Source organism: Haplochromis burtoni, unplaced genomic scaffold (assembly GCF_018398535.1).
Source record: "Haplochromis burtoni strain Fernald_Lab_line unplaced genomic scaffold, NCSU_Asbu1 Contig_319, whole genome shotgun sequence".
NCBI classification, from domain to species: domain Eukaryota; kingdom Metazoa; phylum Chordata; class Actinopteri; order Cichliformes; family Cichlidae; genus Haplochromis; species Haplochromis burtoni.
Window position 1 is genome coordinate 66,736 of NW_024582680.1, and position 15,640 is coordinate 82,375.

Genomic DNA, 15,640 nt, shown 5'->3' on the forward strand with positions numbered 1-15,640 from the left:
TGCAAGATGTACAATTTGTGACAGACAGAACGTGATTCATGGTAAATGTGATGCATTTTTTATGTATATAACCATATTGCACAAGAAGAAGAAATAAAGCATATAATAGAATGTAAGTTATTTTAATTAAGTTGAATTATTTAATCAGTTAATTAATAATTAAAATGTAAAAAATGTATAATAACTGGTATCGACAGAGGTAACTGTGCACTGTGGGTCTCCTAATTGTACTGGCCTCAAAGGGGTCTGTTTACCAGATTGCTTATTTATTACTAGATGTATTACCAAGTAGAGCACAACAAATCAAACGAACCAGGGAAATTTCAGCAATTTAAAACAGTAAGAAGGGCAATAATATACCCTAACACACCTAGCTAACAAGCCATCACACTAATGAGGTACACAGCACAGGCTCATATTGTCACGTTGTAAGGGTAGGATGAGGAATGTGGACAGAGCCCTGTACAAATAAGTTAATTTACATGCAAATATACAGAATAATCAGAATCATCTTTATTTGGCCAGGTTTGTTCACACAAACAAGGAGTTTGACTCCGGTTCACTTTGTGCTCTTCATACAAAAATAAACATTTTTCAATAGACAATATATAAATTGGCATATTTACACAGAAGGAGAACATAAATACGAGAAGTTTGAAAGTAAGTAAAACACAAGTTAATCTTAAGAAACTATACAATTAGAACAAATTACAACTGGGCATGAATGGTAGGTATAAATAGGCTGAACATAGTGCAACCTGGATGAACATTATATATTAATATTTCTAATAATATAATAATATCCAAATGTACCCAGCCCTATGTGAAAAAGTCAAAGAAACGTGGAAGTATGACGAAAATGCAAAAAGGAAATGCTGTTTCCTCTGACCGTCTGTCTCAGGGACTTGCTTTTTGTTGTTTTTTGTTGGACACTTACTGTTTCTGATGGAAAAACAATAACATTTGTTGCACAGGATGTTTATCATCTAAATATTTATCATGATATGATCAACTTTAAAAGATTGAGAAATGTACTGTTGTGTTTTTGGAGTGATGTCATGATTCATATATGCACAACAGCCAATGAGTGAGGTTAATGGTAACGTCTACACCAGGGGTGGGCAATTCCAGGCCAGGTTAACACGGCCTGTTCGTGCAAACTGAAAGATTAGGAGCTGTGGCCCAATACTTTTGTCCATATGGTGTGTGTTATGTATCCCAGCGGCAATAAAGACAAACTGGATCTTAATCAGACAAGTTGTGATACCTCATCAGAGATTGGTTGTTTTCGGATCAGATGAGAAAGAAGCAGCTTTCCAGTCCTCTGTTACGTATCGGCACAAGAAGTGGCAGGTCGTTAACTGCGAGGCCGAGCTCGGTCACTGATGAAGCCCCCTTCAATGGATCAAAGTGCCTTCTGTTCACGTGATTGTGAAACTCGAGTGGCTTGGCTTAGTTGCCGTCTCCTGAAAGCTGCTTCGATCGTGTTTAATGTGTAAATGGCTCATGGCGTTCGTGATCAATGGATTGGGTGAGAGTTTACTACAACCTCTGATTTGAAGTAAATTACAACATGCAAGGTTTCCAAATTAGTCTGTTGTTTTAAAGTTATTCATTCTGGTTTTTGAGATTTGAGGATTTGAGTTTCTTAACAAGATATTTTATGATAACTCTAATGCCAGCTAATGCATATAGAGCTTGCATTACAGTCCCCTTTAATGTGTGTGTTCATGTTCTGTCCTTTTATTTGAGATTGTACTTGAAGAGCTGCTACAATCAGCAGAAAGCTAATTGAATGGTTTGTGTGTGTGTGTTTGTGGCACTGCATATGGAGTATCTATTTACTTTACACTGTAGCTGTGTGAGAAAGCTTTCGCTTTGGAGTATATGATTAGTGAAAAGCTATTTCCTATACGTGGGTAGTAAAGCCTGTGTGTGTGTGTGTGTGTGTGTGTGTGTGTGTGTGTGTGTGTGTGTGTCCCATCTGTTTTCCACCCTCTCACTCTCTCCATCTCCTCAAGCCTGTCTGCTCTTGGCTACAATCTATCTTCGTCGCCATTTGATGCCGCAGCTAATCATCACAAAATCTACCAACCTGCATTCTCGTGCTCGTCCTTTTTCTTTCTCCCCATTTCATATTTCAGTTTTATGGCTTCTGGTTTTACTATCTCTCCTGTAATACAGCAGTCTGCCTCTCTCATTCTTTTCTCCCTGTTGTTTTTTTATTAAATGCAAACAAAAAGATAACCTTCATCACGTCTACAGTGTCAAACACTTTCAATATTTTTTGTTTGTATAAATGTGAGCTGAGGAATGTGTGTATCCAGGGCTTTGTCAGAAGAACATTTCTATTACACCTATGGTGAATGACTAACACTTAAGTGGCTCCGCGCTGCACAGCATGACAATATCGTTCATTAAATTGCCACTGCTGTCACAGAGGTGCTACCGGGAGATGTAATTATGTAAAAACATTCCCCTGTGCTGCTTGGATGGTTTAATATCTACAAAAATCTGCTGTAACTCCAGCATTGCTGATGTTACCATTGTAGTTGAAGGCTGCTGCTAGGTGAGGAGTAAAGGGAGCAGGATAAGAAATGCGAAGGACAAAAGGCAGCACTGGCAGAACTGAGCTGGAAAAACAAAGATGGTGTTTTACTTGGCAGCCTGGGAATGGAGGAAAAATGAAACAAAGGAGGAAAAACTAGAAGGGAAAGGGATGACAAAAACTATTGAAAACAGTTACTTAAACAATAAAACAGCAATGCTACCCTCTGCTTTCCATAAGACCAAGTTGTTCTACTTGCAAGTTTAAACTGATCTGTCAGGTCAGAAAATATGAAGTCATCACTAATATGGGGTCATCAGTCATAGCCACAGCAGATCATGCAGTCAAGGTCAACCAGATACTGGGCAGATTACTTGATCTCAGTGCAGCCCACATCAGCTGGCATATATAGAGCAGGTTATTTAAGTTGCTGTAGCCTGATCAGAGCTTTTGCGCATGTGCAAGCTGCTCTGCAACCCACCTCCAACCCATCTCCCAATTCCCATATCATTTATATACAGGATACCAGAAAGAGATCCAACAGTGAGTGTCTACAGCCATCTGTAAAACACGATGGAGGCTCTGTCATGGTTTGGGCCTCTATTTCAGCCTTCGGTGTTGGAGATCTTGTCAGCCTTGTCATCTGAAAGCATCTGATTGGCATCAGATTCATTTTCAAGCATGACATTGATCCCAAACACACACCAGTGCAGCAAAAGCAAACCAGGAAAACTAAACTGGAGCACTACTAGTCATGGATTGGCCTCCCCGGAGCTCTGACCTCAACATTATTGATGTTGTTGGATCATCTTAAAGAAGAGCTTTGAATGTCCTTCAAAAAGCCTGGAGAGCTGTTCCTAAAGACTACTTAAAGAAACTACAAGAAAGCTTCCCTGAGAGAGTTCAGGTTGTGTTGAAGGATAAACATGGTCATACCAAATATTGACTTTCAAGCTTGGTACTGTAGAATTGTACAACCTCTGTTTTTCCTTATATACTGCCTTTCCATGTATGTCTGCACATGTTCCAATAAGTCGCTGTACCTATTTCCCATTTTTCTAGCAAAATACAAAGAATTGATGGATGTCTCGAGACTTTTTTTTACAGTACTGTATTACCTTTGCAAACATTAAAATTGCTGTGTACTCTACACTCAACCGATGGCTTCAGATAGAGAATTTAGAGTGTGTGGCCTTAGCACATCTAGTTGTGTCCCTGGGATTTACTTTGCAGAGATGTCCCACACAGATGTTGTATGTGATTTAAAATGAAGAACTACGTGGTTAGCATAGCGCATGTCGTGCCTCATACACCACTAAAGAAAAACAACAAAGGGTCAAAGACAAATTCACTGAAAAACTTCTGCATCAGTAAGTCTTTAGAATCTAAAACGCAAAACACGCTACTGTACAAGGACGACACCCGTGAATACACCACCATTGTTAACCTTGTCATTTCAGTTAGGGTTTCCAACTACAAAGCCTGCGTTCAGATGTGTCTTTAGGCTAACTGTCTAATCCGCTGTGGCTTGTGTTTAGCTGATACTTCAAGCTAATTACATCTCCATCATTTCCAGAAACAAAATTAAATCAAGCAAGATAATTAACGGACTGAGAGCTTTCTACCCTTGCTGTTGTTACATCAGAGCTTAAGTGTTGCTTTTTTGAGATCTTATTTAACAACTCTGACAGCAGAAACAGCTTTGTTAAAGATTGAGGATAAGCTCTTGTTGCCTAGAGAGCAAAAAGTGTTGCTTATTGTGGTTTCAGCTGAGCTTTTTGAGTAGTTGGAGGCATGCTCCGATCCCAAAAAGCACAGCCTTGCCAACCCTGGTGGTAACAGGGGATCTAATTAGCAAATTAGCAAACTTTATTGTTCATGTAGTGCTTTTTTCCATATGCTTTTGGAAAGGAAAGTCAGCTTGTACCTAGGCATGTTAGTGTTTGAATGTTAAGTAGGGTTTATATTTCCTGAGACACACAGAAGTTAAAGGTTCATTTGGAAATATATACTGAGAGCTTCTGCACTCCACATAAATGAGAGAGTGACAGAGCAATATATTTCATCCCTACTGGCCGCCACCGCAGCTTTGACCTTTGCGCTTCTTATATTGGCTGCTTGTGATGGTGGCTTCTCGCATTAATAGCGCTGGTCCAAGGTGGCTGACAAGGAGGATCGTGGCTGGGTTCTGTTGTTCGATTTTCGAGTCGCTGTCACAATTAACTGTGAAAACAGAAAACGAGAGAAGAAAGAGTGAAGCGGGACGAGGGATCAATAAATGTCACCGCTACATGAGATACACATGAATGCACCTCTGCCTTAGGGTTGGTTGGTTGGTTTATTTCTTTGTATTAACTTTCTGATATCTTTTGCATTAGACATGCAAATGGGGTGGATCTGTGGTGACTTTGGTGAGTGGTATTTAATAAGCTGCACAGCAGTCCCTGAAAGGATTGAAATTCCCTGACTCTGATGATCCTCTCTTACTGCCACAAGACTGACATTTGTGATTTTGTTTTAAAGATCTTAAAAAAACACCTTGGATCGATTGGCTCAAAATTTGGTACACGGGTCACATTCTTGTCTTTTCAGTAAGCACGACTATAACACCTTGATAGAGAGGATAGTGTTGTCCTCCCTGGACTTCCTGGGTTGCTGGAGTCTTCCTCTGTGCACTTTGCATGTTCTCACTGTGCATACATGGGTTATTTTCAGGTACTCCGGCTTCCTGCCACGGTCCAAAGACATGTTTACATCTATTAACCCAGCACGCATGAGTGTGAATGGTGCCTGTCTTCCTGTTCGCCCTGCGACAGACTGTCGAACTGTTCAGTGTGTTTTTTCACTGTAATACAGCTGAAATAGGGTTCAGCCTATAAGTAGTTAGGATGATGGATGGACAGTGGTAGCATTGTACAAACCATTATGCAAATACTTTGGCTTGTGACCACATACCACAGCTAATGACTGTTCCTTAACTGAGCTCAGCTGTACTTTGTAGAAGTATACCAGCATAATTAAGTGCTCAGGCAAAAACAAACATGGTATGTCATAATGTGCATGTTATTTCTGTGACTTTAGATCCAGGTCTTTAAACAACTTCTAAATACCTTTTTTGTTTAAGTTCCATAGAGCGTTGTTATTGGTCATTATTATAAACTCTTAGTTTTCTTAGACACAACAGGAAAAAAATATCCCACGGCCACTTCTCAACACATTTCTTTTGTCCATATTTGTGGAATGTGTTCATGGTGCATGTATGGTAATGCACTATGTTGGACTGGTGCAGTTCATTGTAAACGTTAAATTATATCACAGGTAGCAGATATCAGTTTATATTAAAAGCAATAACAGTGATTAGAGTCACTGAATTCTACCTTTTTATAGAAGCATTGTGGTGCCAGGGGGTTGGAAATCAGCCAAATAACCTCTGCCTCTATCTTGTTGAATTCAATTGGCTAAACCCACAAAGAGCAGTGACTCTCACAACAACAATTGCAAAGGTCAGCTGATTACAGCCTCTACTCAATGCAGGGTTGACATTACTCATAATAAAATTAATGTCATGTGTAAATACAGTTCCTTTATATATCCGTATGTCGTTTTAAAATCACAAACACAGCTAACAATATTGGCTTGGTGGCGAGTAGCCTTCAGTATCTTTGATATCCTATTGCTGTGTGATTTATTACTACTACTGAAGTGGCACATAACCCAGGTAGCTACCGCAACTAAAACAAGGTAGTTGCAGTGGGCTAGCGTTAGTTTTTTAGAAAGAACTTACCTCCTGATGTTTCTTTAGGTTGGAGTCTTTTGAAGCTGAGAGCAGCTTGGTTGCTGGCAAACAGAGTTTGCATCACACGGTCAGATTTCGCCCATTCCTTTCTTCTTTAAATGTGAAGTGTTGTCTGAATTTCCAAGTAAGAAATGCATTCCTGCCCGCACACTGCTGGCTCTGTTTTGCTGGCTTTGGGTCCATAGTGTACCTGACACCACCAACATTAACAGGACACTTACATTAGAGCTCCTTATTACGTGTTTTGTTTGGGTTTACGACAATGCTAGGAATTATCAAAATTAGAGAGGGGATAGGAAGGGGATAGCCTAACATATGAAACAGGAAACACTGCTGTGTAATCCATTTATTTCAACAAAGTAACTGTATTCTAATTATTACCTTTTTAAATGGTAACTGCACAGTTAGTCATATTTTGTATTTTAAATACGTAACAGGAGATATTCTGTTACTCACACACACACACAGGTGAAGAATTTTTTTTTTTTATCCTTCCTGTTTCTTTTTTCAAATATCAGATGGCTGGTAGAAGACGATCTGTGAAATACGAAGCAGAGACAAAAGAAAGCATCAAGTCTGAGGGTAATGAAGTAACAGTAAAAGCAGCACTCTGACAAAGCCAAATGAAGCGTTCATGGCTCAGGCTGTTTATCGTACTGAAGAAGAATGGATGGCTGTAAATGGCTTCTGAAATGGTCAATATTACCTGTACATATAAAGAAGCAGCCCCTTTGAATATTACTGTTCCACTGAATAGCAATTATCAGGTGGAATTACTTCCATGGAGAGGCTAGTTACCGCCCTTTAGTTACTATCATAGCCATTATCCACTCTAATGACCAATCAAAAGAAAGTAAACCATATTATGATGGAGGACTCTAATGCTCGTACGTATAAAGTCTGAAGACCTTCACCCTGGTGACCTGGAAAATTGATCCATATGGAACATATGTTAAACTAAAGAGCACATGAAAATGAACTAAAGTCAAGCATGGAAATGGAAGTCACTTCAATAAACAGGTGGTGAGAGATATTCTGCTACCACACGTCTCACAGTACATCATAAATTATGACTTGATCCCTTAATGAATTTTGCTCACTTCCAAAGGAACAAACAGTCTCTGATTTTATATAAGCTTCATTTTAATGGAGAGAGACATAATATCAACAAAAAAAATCAGGTCAAGCATGCTACATAAAAGTTATAAACTGTTTTTTGTGCATTAAAGTGAGTTAAAGAGCTTCAAAAGAAAAGTGCTCGATTGGACAGAGATCTACTGAGTGCGGAGGCTGTTTGAGTACAGTGAACTTACTGTAATGTCCAGGAAACCAGTTTGAGATTATTTGAGCTTTGTGAAATTGTGTGTTGTCTAAGGAGCTTGGAAAGAAAAGCGTCTGGACTTCTTTAAGTTGCTTGAAGACGTTTCACCTCTCATCCGATAAGCTTCTTCAGTTCTAGCATCAAATGGTGGAGAGTCCCAGATTTAAGCTCTGTGGGAGTAACCCGTCAAGAGGGAAAACGGGTAAATAGTAAATGGCCTGTATTTGTATAGTGCTTTTACTAGTCCCTAAGGACGCCAAAGCGCTTTACACAACCAGTCATCCACCCATTCACACACACATTCACACACTGGTGATGGTAAGCTGCATTGTAGCCACAGCCGCCCTGGGGCGCACTGACAGAGGCGAGGCTGCCGGACACTGGCACCACCGGACCCTCTGACCACCACCAGTAGGCAACGAGTAAAGTGTCTTTCCCAAAGACACAACGACTGAGACTGTCCAAGCTGGGGCTCGAACCGGCAACCTTCCGATTACAAGGCGAACTCCCAACTCTTGAGCCACAATCGCCGATCGCCATTGTAAACCACCGCCTCTGTTCAAAGATGGTCGCTCACAGTGCACATAGATGGCTTCTTTCACTCCTCTTTCAAACCATCTGTCCTCTCTGTCCAAAATGTGAACATTGGCATCCTTGAAGGAGTGACCTTTGTCCTTTAGATGCAAATGGACAGCCGAGTCTTGTCCCGTTGAGGCGGCTCTTCTATGTAGAGACTATGATGATCTTAGACTACGATGACCTGGATGACTGAGAACCTTCACAGACATTAGAGTGGTTTAAGGATCCAGTCCCCAAGTAAGATGTTTTGTATCGAACTATCAATCACACCATACAGACATGTCAACTTGGCCTACAAGACTACCTGTAACGAGCTACGAATCCCTTTTTCAATAATCACAATTGTTTTGCTATATTTATTTGTATATATGAAAAAAAAAAAATTCCAGCAAGACGCTGTGACAACTCTTGCCTGAATGCCATCTGGGATTATTGAATGAATGAAAATTGTTTTTAAAAAATCATGCGGAGCCTGATTTTTTAACTCACTCGGCACCAATTAGATTCTAAAATTCTAAATTTATCCACCATTTGTTTCTCTTCCAGACTGAAAAGCACAAGTCAGATGTTAGACACTTCAGTGTTTCCAAAGCACACATGAAAGCACGCTGAGGCTGTTCACCCATGGGAGACCGTTACACGCGAAGATCAAAACAGCATTTGGCACGGGTGAGTACATCACCGACACACACATATGAACACAAAATGTGACCGGATTCAGTTCAGTTATTCATAAGTATGGAATGCAGACTTAGAGTCTCAATCAGTCATATTAGTGCGTCAGATTGTGCGCCGACTGGCTGGTCAGTCATTATGCTGTGATCTAAACAGGAAGTATACGAGATTTCACAGCTTTGTTTGTGTGTGTGTGTTTTTCAGAAATGGCATTATGCCATATTTTTTGTTATTTTTATAGTGTTTGCTTGTAGATGTGGGCCGTAGCGGTGTGAGAACTCAGTCTTAAACAACCTGACACAATCTGAATTTTGCCACAGGCTATGTATCGTTTGGATGCGTCTCACAGTGGGATCTAGGACCACCGTTTTGCCACATTTGTCAAGGGACTGTCAACTTGCATCTGAAGCAGCCCAAAATCTCTAGAGTGTAAAGAACTTACACATGCACAAACACATACAGACTCACAATCCAGTATCATACAGTCAAAGCTGTGCAGAGCTCAGAGATGCTGTAGGCGTGTTTAGTGTTGGGTTCAGACAAAGAACATCAACATTCAGTGTTATGTGGCACCATCTGTCCCTGAACAGCAAAACTCCCACGTGAGGGCATCTACACACACTTACAAAGAAGCACACACAAACATAGATGGATATACAATAAGTAAATACTCTCATGTCCCCCTCACATGTTCTCATATTTTGCTAATTATCTCCCTTACGGATGCCTGATTTCCCCTCGCTTCCTCCGTCTTTTTCACCTCTGTCTCCTCTCGTCTCCCGCTGCATCTGATAGAGTCTATTTAAGGGGACTGCGCACACACACAAACGCACACACACAAATCGCCCTCTCCCTGTTGCTCTCAGGCTGTCTTTCACTTTGGGAAAGTTGCAGCTTTCATCCAACTTTGACGACTTCACATTAATTAGCTCAGTGGTTTGTTCTTCTGCTGGAGTGTGTGCTAGTTAGCAAAGTGGTGTCTGCTGATATTTGATAAGTGGGTGTGCACTACACTTTCTCTGTGACATTTCGGTGTCTGTCATTCGGAAAAACCACACCCACATTTTGATGCCACGGCATGAGAGACCCTTACCGGCATAATCCCCTAGTTACCAAGGGCCTGGTTTAAGATAAGGAGTAGTAGAATGGCTTTGTAATCAGTGCAAAGTTTCTCTAATGAAACAATGAACTAAAGGAATTTAATTACTTACGTTTCCCTGGTCATGAGGAGACCAGTTGTTTGGCTTTTGGGAGGCATGTTGGCTCCACTCTTCTCTAATAGTTTTCTAACTGGTCAACAGTCCTGGGTCTTTCTAACATTTTTCTTTCATGAGGGAACAAATGCTGTTGTATTAGATCCAGTGTAGTATTGCCTTCTGGATATTGAAGGCCTTCCCGGAAGTAGATTTCTGGATAGGAGCAGATGTTTGAAAATCTGTGTATAGCTTTCAGGACTGATGCAGCCTTTCCAGATGTGCAAGATGCCAATTTCATAGGCACTAATGCGACCTCCTACCATCAGGTATCTTGGCTTTTTGAAAAAAGTGTTAGTAACAAGCCGGATGATCCCTTTCCACTTTAGTAACTTTTAAAGTGAGCAATAGTTCTCCAAGTTTTTTGAAGGTTGTTGAAAGTTTTTTTGGTTCATTTTCACTCATTTTCAGTCCAGTCCTTGTACTTAACCATCTTGGGAATAATGTTGACTCAGGGATTAACCAGTGGTGTGTCTACATAGAACAAAAACTTAGAAAAGAACAATTTTTCAATTGTATCTTTAAACACTTTGTTACTAGCAGCCTGTTGCATAAGCACACGTTCCCATTTCTTTAAATGTTTTTTAAAAGGGGGGAAATATTCCTGCACAGAGCTGACATAGGCATCGATAAGCGCCAGTTCTTTCAGGCGATCCATCACCAAAGGTCTGATGGAGTGAAAGGTTTGATTCAAATCATCATCAATACTGTAGAGAAGGTCAGGAGGGCAACGGTGAGCGTCCACAGCCATCTGTAAAATACGGTGCAGGCACTGTCATGGTTTGAGGCTCAGGTTCAGTCAGTTGTGTTGGAGGTCGTGTTAAAATTAATGGAATTATGAAAACAGTACAGTCAGATTTTGATTCACAATGCAATAACATCCTAAAAAAATTTAATAATTTCATTTTTACGGCATGACAATGATCCCAAGCATGCTGTCAGTGTAGTAAAGACATGGCCAGAAAATCACACAGTGAAACACTATCAGTCATGGATCGGCCTCCCCAGATCTAGAACCTCAACATTATTGAAGCAGTGTGGGATCATCTAAATGCAGCCAACATCCAAAGAAGAGCTTTGAATGTCCTTTAAGAAGCCTGGAGAACTATTCCTACTTAAAGAAATGACAAGAAAGCTGCCTGAGAGAGTTCAGACTGTGTTGAAGGATAAAGGTGGCCATTGACTTGACTTTCAAGCTCCTTGTATTGTAAAAGCTCTGTTTCTCCCTTATATAATGTATTAAGATGTATATTTGCACTTTTCAAAAAATCAGTACACTTTAATATTAAACCCTGGTCACGTTATGTTGTGGCTGCACAGTCAGCTAATGCTTGTTTTGCTCTTGTTGGCATTAATCCACGACACATATTGCTGTTACATTTCACGAAATGTTTGTTTTAAGAGTCTTAGGATTCTACTGACTGTTATTAATATTATTATTGTTATTATGTCTATTATTGCAGGACCTTTACCTTATAATACAAAGTGCTTTGAGGTGACTGTTGTTGTGATTTGGCGCCATATGACTGAAAATGAAAACTGAATTGAATTTCCGTGCAAAGAAAAACTGGCTTTATGAGTGTAACTTCAATAACTTTCAGTAATATTGCATGTATGTTTGTAGCTTTGAAGGGTTAATGAGACTACATATTACCACCACTTTTCAGTTTTATTAGTTTGCCTTAATTATGCATCAAGTGCAAGTACCACAGATCCATAAAGCCACTGCAGACTAAACAAGTTTTGCATTTCTTGGTAAACTGTGTTGAATTATGCCTGACTCTCATTCTCCTGACTTAAGGACTTCTGGTTTTCCTGTAATATTTAAATTTGGGGGTTTAAAAAAAGATGCTCCAATTCTAACCAAAAAGCACTTCCTACCTTAGAGCGACCAGCCTCCTCAAAAAACTTACCTTCTTCTGACACGTAAAATTGGTTTTTACAGAGACAGAAGTCAGAGATGCATACCCTGACATTTTAGAGTATTTTTAGTTGGTGTTTGAACAAGTCAGAGAGTCTGAGTGTCTGTTTTCCTTCCTCACTACCTCTCATGCTGCAGCTCTCATGTGATGATGAGACATTGTGTCATGTGCCCATCTGTCAGTGATGACTGTGCCCTGATATCAGTACAAAATACACATATATACTAAACACATGCATGTTCTCTGTTGAGGAGGAGGAGAAAAAGGCCGTGTCTCTCAAGTTAATTAGTCTCTCTGGCACTCCGCTCCCCTCTTCTCTTCTCCAAAAGAGCACCAAGGTCAGATTACTTCTCATGATGGATCTCCGCATGTGTTCATGTCCCACTTTCTGCCGTTTTTCTCCGTTACACACATAAAGACGCACGTGCTTTCACAATGTCTTTGATCCTAAAGCCAGAATCGATTTGTTTTGTTGATGCAGTAGAGCTACCGAGTGTAATGACCTCTTCACTGTAGCTGCAGGGACAACATGTGTGTGTATGTGTGTGGCTGCAGGGATCAGCCATAATGAAGTGTGAATCCATCTGATAAAAAAAGTGTGTGAGTCGGTGAACTTCCCCAAGGGACTTACACACTGCTTTTACACAGATTACCTCTGCAAGAGTGCGCCTCTGTCTAGTTAAGCTACTTTCACTTCATTTAATGTTAATTTCCTTTTAGTTTGACGTGCAGCTTTTTGATTGTTACAGATTAAACGTGAGTTAAGGCCTCTACACACCAAACGTATAAAATTTGTGGAAATATTTCGTGCGTCAAAAATATTTTTGAATTTGCCTATTCCTAACGCTACAGAGGAGAATTAGGGCCACATTAAGAAAAAAACATATATTATTGTTCATTTTGAAATTTTGAAATTACACTAGACTCACTATTTAGAGCGTAAAAAAGTAGAAATACTGTTTTGAAAAGAAAAAAGTCAAAATGTGGAGATTTAAGTTGTCCTTTCAAGCCAAATTCCTTCCATGGCTGCTGTGCTCTGCAAAATGCCTTCACCACAGAACACCAGACGTGGCAGGCCCGCCATCAGAGCTCGGCTCTCTTCACAGATGAGAGCAGGTTCACGCTGAGCACTTGTGACAGACATGAAAGAGTCTGGAGAAACCGTGGCGATTGTTAAGCCGCCTGCAACATCATCCAGCATGACGGGTTTGGCAGTAGGTCAGTGACGGTGTGGGGAGGCATGTCCTCCTTTGTGTTGGTGAATGCCACACGGTGCTGGGTATGTGAGCAGACGTCCCACTAATGGACGTCAGGACCGCATGGAGTCTGTGCCCGACGAGTAACCCGCTGGTGCTCGTTTTGCACGTCTCTCGGGGCGCGCCTCCTATTCCTCCTCACACACAGCAGCAGATCCTGAGCCTTAGGATGGTGTCTCCTCCACACTCTTGACACAGGATGCTACTTTGCAACCTGAATATGCCGCAGGTTATCTTTCCTAAGCGGACAGATTGACATCTCAGAAGTTTAACTGACTTTGTGTTTTAATGCTTTTTTACAAAATCCTTTAGTTGTTTTTCTACATTAAATTAATCACATTCTCAGGCTTCAAACAGCAACATGTAGTGATGAAAAGAACCCATAAAGTGTGAGCGGTGTGTGTTCGAGGAGATGTGTGGCAGACGCTGAAGGAGCAGGTGCAGAGTGGACCGGCGGGTTCACAAAGGCGAGGAGCTGATTGGCAGGACTTTGCAGAAAGCTGACTGGCTGGCACACGCGGGATTCTGGAGTGCAGAGAGTTTGGAAACCACAGAGAAAAAAGTAGTTGTTATTACTGCTACACTTAATGGAAAAATTTAACAGAGAGTGGGTGGAAGAGCTGGAGTTAATATACTGCAGGACGATGATGTATACCTGTGTGGGGAAAGATGCTGGTGGAAGGAAGAACGTGCACAGGAAAAAGATTGATCTGAATCACAGAGTTGTATCACAATGAGTGAATGCAGATGTGCATTAATTTACTCATGACTCATGACAGTCTCTTCCACATATATCTGCATGCAACATGGCAGCTTTATATCCTTACTAGCTTCACATATGGTGACTGTCAAAACAATAAGAACAGAAGAATAAACGATACGTCAAGACCAAGTAGGAAGAAAGAAAAAAACTGAAAAGTAAAAGTCCAGTGAAAAAAAACAACCTTACTCATAAAAGTTAGGATGCTCTTTTGAAGTCGGCTTACACATATGGAGAGTTTGCTTCTGCAGAGGTTTGGTTGCTGAAGGTTCAGTTCTTGGTAGTGAATGACAGGAAACTGTACTTTCCCGTTGTTGCCAGGGAACTGGGAACTTTTATTTTTGCACGAGCAGGACCTTTCAAGCTCTACTAATCCTTCCTGCACCACGCTGCATCTCTATGTTTGCCTGCTTTGCCCGTATGCTGCCACTTTGACGGCATCACGCTCATCACCAAGAAGCCAATTCGCTCGCTTAGTGCAGAGCCACTTCACTTCTCACTCACTCAGCTCAATTAAGGCTTAAAGCACTTGAGACAGTCATTTTCTGTAAATTGTACCTATTTCTTCTAGAGCAGCATCTGATGCACTGATTTTTAATGACTGGGTCACAACACTCTGGCTGAGGGTAGTTCTGGCATTGCAATTGCTGCATCTTCCTTTACATTTGTGGTGGCTTTTTGGCCAACCGAGGAACAAAGTGCATCACAAAGTACTTTGACGCTTCCCTTCCATTAATAGTGATTATTAAGCTTTTTTTCCACCCAGAAAGCTGACGCTGCAGTGGGAGTGGGACTGTCTCAAACCCCAACACTGGTATTTGTAGCCGCTGCCACTGTGTTTAAGTACCAGCTGAGACCATGAGCATGAGCAGTCCTATCTGAGGACTTTTGGGAATAAACTCTGAGTAACCCAAGTTCTTAAATTTATGCCTTGTGCAATCAGGCTGTCCAACACTATCTGTGGTGCTAACGCAGCCAAAAGGACAAGCTAATCTCCTTAATTATCACCGTAAGCTATTCATGATGATGATGCAGTCACTGTAGTGCTACAACAGGTTTATGGCCTTTGGATTACCCCTACCCAGTACACTGGGGACATGGATCCCCAGGACATCTTTGTCACGGGCTGGGTCTGTGATCCAGCATTTTGGGTTCAGTTTGTATTGTTGACTTATGTTATTGAAGATATGTTAAGTTCTGGTTGTTGCTATTATTTATTAGGATCTGAGTTTCCTTGTATTTTGTCATTCATTGTTTATGTTAAGTTCATTTAGATATTAGCTCCTAGATTGTTTTAGTTTTTGTTCTTTGCTTGTTAAAGCCATTTGTGTCTTCGCCCCCTGTGGTTAAGTCTTTCTTGTTGGCTCATGTCTTAAGCTGTCATGTTTCATGTCTGCATGGTTCATTTGTCAAGTATGTTTCTTGTCTGCATCCCGTCATGTTTCCTGTTTATTTTGAAAGTCTTGTTTCCATGTTCTATGTGCTAAGTTTACACTTCCCCTGCGGTCTCATTATGATTTTTTGTGGCAG

At 40.8% G+C, this 15,640-nt stretch overlaps 1 protein-coding gene across 4 annotated transcripts in view; it reads left to right on the plus strand.

Annotated features, from left to right (window-relative positions):
• Positions 1-15,640, plus strand: part of htr2cl1 (5-hydroxytryptamine (serotonin) receptor 2C, G protein-coupled-like 1) — a 161,547-nt gene that overhangs the window by 41,986 nt on the left and 103,921 nt on the right. For all 4 annotated transcript variants that reach the window (XM_042228353.1, XM_042228351.1, XM_042228352.1 and 1 more), the window contains one exon: positions 8,791-8,913. The gene's annotated coding sequence lies outside the window, so the exon portion shown is untranslated. The remainder of the gene's footprint in view (positions 1-8,790; positions 8,914-15,640) is intronic.